This window comes from Elephantulus edwardii, unplaced genomic scaffold, assembly GCF_000299155.1.
Source record: "Elephantulus edwardii isolate Elephantulus edwardi_28Jun2011 unplaced genomic scaffold, EleEdw1.0 scaffold00080, whole genome shotgun sequence".
Taxonomy (NCBI): domain Eukaryota; kingdom Metazoa; phylum Chordata; class Mammalia; order Macroscelidea; family Macroscelididae; genus Elephantulus; species Elephantulus edwardii.
In genome coordinates this window covers 1,629,413-1,637,359 of record NW_006399830.1, presented here as the reverse complement: position 1 = coordinate 1,637,359, position 7,947 = coordinate 1,629,413, and positions in this window count along the sequence as shown.

The window sequence follows — 7,947 nt, the reverse complement described above, 5'->3', positions numbered from 1 at the left end:
TGGTTCAAATCCACCAGCTGCTTCTCAGGAGGATGGGCTGTCTCCGCTCCTGCTGTTTACCGCCTCTGAAAACCTGCTGGGGGTCGCATACATCACCCCTGAGTGAGCACTCGGCCACCCCACCTCGGAGTCCCGAGTCCCGCACCAAGCCAGCAGGGGTCCCCAGCACCACACTAGTACTAATCCACAGAGAGCGGGCTTGGCAGCAGTCCTGTGTAACGTGATGATAATGGGATCAATTCTCCCAGAAGGCATAGCAGTGACCAGTGGTCCATTCCTGGGACAGGGCATCCAGAGACGTGAGGTGAGAACAGGAACGAGTCACGGAGGGAGTGGGAAGTGGGGTTGTGCATGTGTTGTGAGTAAACTCATCAAACATGTATGAGGCCAAAACCAATTAGCTTAATAAAGTTCACTTAAATCACAATAAAAGATTTTTAAAGGGTACGTTCATCTGAGGAGAACTGGAGATCCACTGACACACTAGACCCACTTCTCTCAGTGAGCAGGTCCAGCAAGCAGAAGCCCAGCCCGGGCGCTCGCCGTTTCAGTCCGTCTCCCTGGGGCCTTTGCCTGAATCTTGATGGATGAGAACACCAGCCCCCGGTGGTAGTGGGCTGTCAACTAACAGGTGAGTGGTTCAAATCCACCAGCCGCTCAGACAGATGATGCCGTCTCCTCCCGGAAAGGTTCCCACCAGCCTCAGAGCCCGGTGGAGGGTTGACAGAGGTGACAGTTGACTCAGTGGGTATGAATTTGGTTCTGTGGCAGTTCAATACTTCATGCACAGTGCTACCAGAAGAGAAGAACTGAGGGGTTAGGTGATGACAAAGCTCTTCCTGTGGGGTGATGGCGATGCCGGCAGCCCTCACCCACACGGGACCGTGGTATCACGAATGCTCAAGGTCGCTCAGTGTCCACGAGTGGGGGGCAGCGCAGCAGGGTGCACCTTAGAGGCAGAGAGATGGGGAATGACCCTCACAGGACGGGAGCGAGCAGTCCTTGGAAAAGGACATTGTGCTGGGAAAGGAGGCCGGTCAGAGAAAGAGGCTGAAGGCCTGTGACTGCAGCGTGGGTACCCGTGTGTCAGTCGGGGAGGACGGCCAGGGCCCAGGGCACATCAGGCCGTCCGACTGCACGCGCCATCACGGCTGGGAGAGGGGCCACCCTGCACGCTGGTGCACGCCCCCACTGAGCACTGTCAGCGCTTCTCCACACGGGGCCGCCCTCACCACGCTGCACAAAGTTAGTGGCATCCCCGTGTGGGCTGAGTCTCTCGCTACCGTTTTTCCTGATGCCGTCTGCCCACTCCGTGCCTCTGTGTCATGATCCCCAATTGTTTTCAATTTTCCCATCATGCTAGTATACGCTTAGTGAGCTCTCGTGGCCTTATGGGGAAGGAGCTTCAAAGGTAAGTGGTTCAAATCTACTTCTTGGGAGAAAGATGGACACTTGTTTCCTGTGTGACTTACGACCTCTGAAAAGCCAGTGGAGGGTCCACTGTGAGTTGGTTTCAACCTGATTGCAGTTACACTCTTAGCATGTAGTTGTCAAGTGTTGACTATGGCTCATAGAGAACCTGTGACCAAGCGACGTGAACCTTGTCCCCCCACCACCGGTGCCAGCCCACCATCTCTGAGAAGCTCCAGCCGTTGTTATAGCCACTGCGACAGTCCTGCGTGTGAAGCTCTTCCTCTCTCTTGCTGGCCCTGTCTTTCCCCTGGGATGAGGTGTTTCCCTGGGAACTGGCCCCTCCAGACAAAATGCTCCCAGTATGTGGGGCAGAGCCTCTGAGGAGCATCCCAGCGGCATCACAGCCCAGGAAACTTCTGGAACTGGAGCAGATGCTCCCAAAACTCAGACTCACAGGCTCAAGGCAGAGCCCGTGACAGCTGGCCCTCCGTGAGGTTTCCAAGGCTAGAGTGCACACAGCAGGAGACGGCCCATCTCTGTCCAGTGGAGACTTGAACCAAAGACATGGCCTTTGGGCCTGCAGCACGGCTCCCTGCCCATCCGCCCCACAGCCCCTGAGCCGACTGTACCATGGAGCCTGGGAAGCCTGGAAAGCCAACGAACAGGACATGTCGTTCTCTTCTTGTGATAGATTATTGGGGTGGCCTGACATTCTTGTGATAGTTGGGTTATCGGAGTGGCCTGACATCCTTTTATTATGATAGTCAGATTATCGGGGTGGCCTGACCGCCTTGTGATAGTTGGTTTGTTGGGGTGGCCTGATATTCTTGTGATAGTTCATTGGGGTAGTCTGAAGTGAGCCCAGAGACCCCTGGTCCTGCACTGGGACACTGTCTTACAACCACAGCCCTGGGGAGATGACAGGCCAGGCAGCGTTTTGCTCCATTGTGCACGGATCCCCTGAGTCGGAGCTCTCAGCAACACCCCCTCACCGACAGCACGCTTTAGATGCCCACACTCGACTCCAGCTGCTGCTTCAGAGAGGATTTCTAAGGAGGAATACAGAGCAAGTTGTGACGACTCCTTCCCATCTCTTCTAGATACCAGTTTTGTTTCTCTGTCCTCGGAGAAAACCACCACTTACCTATAAATAATGTAGGTATTGTGTGTTTACTCTTGGAAAGTTTTAGTGCCATAATTGTAGATTCGCTATCCACAAGCACCCCGTAGTTAGGAGCGGGGTTCACATGCTCGTCGGATTTCCCTGAGGCAGAGACAGACTGGATGCTGGCGTCATTGTCACCCACCAGCTCTCCTTGAAGTTTCCACAGCTGTATTTGTACTGGGGGTGTGGCGTGTGTATGTGTGTGAGAGAGCAGGACAGAAACACACAGAGAGAAGCTTTTGCTGTTAGTGTTGGGTGTTAGTGCACTAATCCGGGCTGGACTGAGCCACGGGACAGAGGTGAACTGTCCCCTGATGGCCTCTGTGCTCCTATCTCTACAGGAACAGGTCAGCGGGTCTTTCACTGGAGCCGCTGCATGATTTTGAACCACTGACTTTCTCTTTGGCATCCAAGTGCTTGACCGTTGTGTCACAGGGTTCCTCATTGTATCTTTGTTGTTGTTAGGGACCACCGAGTCCACTCTGACTCACATTCACTTCATGGACGAGGTCCTGAGGCCACACCCACGGTGTCAGCCAATCTTTTTTTTTATTTTTTTATTATTTTGTGTGTGTGTGTGTGTGTGTGTGTACCGTCAATCAGATCTGACTGGTACAGGAGGAGAGTGTCCCTCCTTTCCCGGCAGAGCATCTGGTGGATTTGAACCATGCGCCTCTGGGATTGCAGTGCAGCTTCTTGCCACTAGGCCACCAGAGCTCCCCATCACTCAATCTCTTTGTGGCTCTTCCTACTTCTCTGACCTCTTCTTCTCTGAGCATGATGTCATCCTTCGAGGACTGATCCCTCCCGAACCTCTGCACTCCCGCACGAGGACGGGTCCCCCGATGACACGGGCCTGTACACCCCTACATCTAAGGAACTTCCTGGGTAGACTCCTTCCAAGACATAGCTCTTGGTTCTTAGGGTTTATCCTTGGTGTGTCTTTTCAGGACTAACCCCTCTGCTGTTGAGCCCATTCCAAGCTGGACTGCCCCACTGTCTCCCAGGCTGTAAATCTCCACAGGAGTGCACAGCGTTCTCCCGCAAGCGGCTGACGGAATCCAGCCAACAGGCCTTCCATTAGCAGGCCAGTGCTTTACCATGACATCACCACCACACAGTTCCTAGTATGTCCTCAACAAATACCTGAGCAGTGCTTGACGTAGTGAGGCCTAGACAGTGTACTATATAAACAATGTCCCACCGCAACGATGCCGTACGCGGACGTCCCACGGCAACAACACAATACAAGGCCGTCCCACGGCAACAACGCCGTACGTGGACGTCCTACGGAAGCAGGGCACCCTGCAGCTCCTTCTGCAGAGTCCTTTCCACTCAAAGTGATGTTTTCAAGGTCTTCCTGCCTGAGGCGTGCTATTCTGGTCCGTAGCTTGGATGAGTATAGAACAAGTTACTATGCACCCACGTTGATGGAAAGTAGGTCGTCTTGGGTTCTGGGTACTATAAATAGCACTCCAGCAAGGATCGTCTCTGCACCATGTTTCAGAGCTTGTGGGATTTCTGGGTCATCTATGGCTGTGTCTTTCATTTTACCAGACATGACCAGCTTGTTCCCCTGGGCGTCTGCGTGCCCTCTACCTGCCTCGTGGGGAACCCGGTCCCCTCCCTCTCCTCTCCTGTGCATGAATGGGTGGCTCCCTGCTGCCTGCATCTCCATTTCCCTGATGGAAGTTCATGTCTGATTTAAGCTGAGGCACAATCATCAGAAGCTCTTCTAATCACCAGGAGGTGGGAATCTAGGCGTTGAGTGGAGCCGGCAGAACATGCAGCTTGTGACAGCCCTGCTAGTGGGGACAGCATGGGACCACTCCGAGGGCCAGATGTCACCGCTGGCAGCCCAGCCCACCGGCCTGGAAGTGGGTGCTGATGTGAGCACAGCCTCTGTGCCCCTTGGACCGGGATGTGGTCTTGTAGCTGCTGATCACACTGCTGCCCCACCTTCACCCCGCTGTGGGGGGTCCTGGGGGCTGGGGCCGGCAGTTAGTTACGGGGAGAGTCTACCAGCCAAACGGGGCAGTTCAAGCCCACCCAGACATACCTCATGGAATAAGTCAGGGAGTCCTTCCTTCTTCTTTTAGAAATTATGCCCTAGGTGAATGTGAACAGAGCAAGTGAGCTTTCCTTCCAGGAACTTATACTCCTTTTGTTTTGTGGCATTCCACAACATCCAGAGGGTAACAGCACTCCCCCACCCCCCTGGGCTCTGCCTTTTGGCTCATCCTGCCCTGCCCCTTCCAGCCCTTGGAGCTTTGCTCGAGGCAGCTCTGCCCCTTCAGGTTCGGTGGCTGATGGCTGTGAGGTTGGCGCTGTCTAAAGGTCACAGCTTTGAAATCCCACAGAGCGTCTCTACTCTGCAACACGTGGGATCCCGGAGCCAAGACCCGCTCAGCAGCCACTGACCATGCGCGTGTGTGTGTGTGTGTGTGTGTGTGTGTGTGGTGTGTGCGTGCGTGTGTGTGTGCGCGCGTCTGTGTGTGTGTCTGGGTGGAACTCTCCACTTCCACACAGGCGGTGTGGGTTCGATTCCGTCGGAGCACCCCATGCACCCCTCTGTTTGTCAGTACAGGCTTATGTGTCACTAAGATGCGAAAGAGGTTCGGGGAGCTCCCAGACTAGGAAGCAAGGCCTGGAGATCTGTTTCTGAAAAGCAACCACGGGGAGTCCTGTGGCCCCATGCTGGTCATGATGGTACTGCACCGGACAGGGCTTTGTCCCGCTGCTGTGGGCTCACTGTGAATGGAGGCCGATGTCACATCACAGCACCAGCAACAGAGCAGAAGAAGTTGCTCTCACCGGAGGGCCATTCCTCAAAGGCCAGTGACGAATGGAGCTACTGCTCCACTCTGCTGCCATAGCGGTTAGCGTGTCTGCCTACTAACCTCAAGGTTGGTGCTTCAAACCCACCAGCTGCTCCAAAGGAGAAAGACATGCTGTCTGCTTCTTAGAGACGTGCTGACTGCCGTGGGAGCCCTGGAGGAAACCCCTCACCATCCAGTCAGAGCCCACTCCTCGCGGACACTGCCGTGCATTTCCAAGACTGGAAGTCACAAGAGAGAAGCCTGCCTACCCTCCTCTGGGGGTCCAGCCATCCTTCCCAGAGGATTCAGTCATCCCTCCCTGGGGATCCAGCTGTCCCTCCCCTGGGGGTTGGGGGTCTAGCCATCCTCCCCTGGGGACCCAGCCATCCCTCCCCTGGGGACCCAGCCATCCCTCCCCTGGGGGTCCAGCCATCCTCCCCTGGGGACCCAGCCATCCTCCCCTGGGGACCCAGCCATCCCTCCCTGGGGGTCCAGCTGTCCCTCCCCTGGGGGTTGGGGACCCAGCCATCCTCCCCTGGGGGTCCAGTCGGCTGGTGATGCTCAGCCTCCGGGAACAGGGTAGCTCCTTACAGGCTCCTCCAAAAGCAGTTGAGTTTTAAAAAATTTATTTACAAGAAAATATATCTCTAGGAACTCTGGCGGCCTCCTGGGAAGAAGCTGCTTTGCAATCCCAAAGGTACATGGTTCAAATCCACCAGCTGTTCTGGAGGAGAAAGAGGGACAGTCTCCTCTCATGTGATTTGCTGCCTTGGAAAACCCGCTGGAGGGTCAGCTATGGGTCGGTTCCAACTCAACAGCACACAACAACACAAACTACAAAATACAAACTCACTGATGGAAACTTGCCCCTGACTTGTGGTGGCCCTCCACGGGGTTCCAAGGCCATAAATCTTCACAAGAGCAGACTGCTTCTTCATTCTCCCTTGAATCAGGTGGTAGATTCAAACCCCTAACCTATCAGTTGGCAGCCCAACATGTAGCACACGGGCCCAGCAGGACTCCCTACTTGTAGCAGCAAGAAATCGAATGGGCGGGCTGCACTGGGAGTCTGCTGCAAACCCTCTAGGAAGAGCTGGGAAGCAGTTCCTGAGGACAACAGTGCATCTGACACAAGCCGTAAGAGGCCAGGCACTTCATGTGCCTGTTAAAGCCGGACAGCCAACCAAGAGGACCCACGGACAACTGAAGGCTGTGACTGTGGTGCTGGATATACAGCACGCGACCACGAGAATGAGTCACCCTGTCGGAACAAGACCAGCCAGTGTGCCCCTCAGACGTGGTCGGACTCCTCGGGCATGTCACCAGAAAGGGCCAGTCCCTGGAGAAGACCAGCGTGTTTGGAAGAGAGGAGGAAGAGCTGTCAGGACCAGATTGTCTGCAACGGCGGGGCCTCATGCAGCAATGATTGAGGACAGGTGGAGACTCGGGTGGGCTTGCTTTCTGCTGGGCATGTGGTCACGTGAGTGGGCACTAACGTAGTTACACCTGGCAGTGAGACCAAGGCATCAGGAACAGCCAGGGTGATGCAATAGCTAAGCGCTCAGCTGGGAATGGAAAGGATAAACCCACCCAGCCTTCCCATGGGAGAAAGCCATGGCCATCAGCTCCCATGACTGTTAGAGCCCAGGAAGCCCTGGGGGCAGGTCTGCTCTGATACCTTGACTTCCCTGTGTGCATAAGTGAGCTTTATAAGCATTGGTACAGCATGGCTGGTAACAACGTAACAACCCATAACATCTGTCACAATGTTGCCTCCTGGTCCAGGGGTGGGGATTTTCCTTTTCTTGGTGTTGAGATGTAACCTGTAATCTTTGATCTGCAGATGTGCTTCATGTTGTCTTCACTTTCTGCAAGCAAGTTCATGTCACCTGAATAATGCAGGTTGTTGGTGAGTCCTCCTTCGATCTTGAAGTCACATCTTCTTCATACAGTTCAGCTGCTTGAGTTATTTGCTCAGCATAAAAATTGAGTAGGTATATGCACATCCAAAAACTTCTCCAACAGGGTAAAAAGGGAAGCCACAGACTGGGAAAAAGTATTTGGTAATGACATCTCAGATAAGGGACTTATATCCAGAATTTATACAATACTTGAGCACCACGACAAGATAAAGGTAAACAAACCAATTGAAAAAATGGCACAGGATATGAAAAGACACTTCAAAGAAGACATTCAGGTGGCCAATAAGCACATGAAGAAATGTTCAAAATCCCTAGCTCTACGAGAGATGCAAATCAGAACAACTATGACATACCATCTCACCCCAGTAAGACTAGCAAAATTTAACAGAACAGCAAGCAACAAATGCTGGTGAGATTGTGGAGAGACTGGAACCCTCATTCACTTTTGGTGGGAGTGTAAAATGGTGCAACCACAGTGGAAGATGGTGTGGCACTTTCTCAAAAAGTTGCAAATAGAGATATCATTTGACCTAGCAATTCCACTACTGGGAATATACCCCAAAGAGACCATAACTGACATCCAAGCAGATATATGCACACCCATGTTTATCGCAGCTTTGTTCACAAT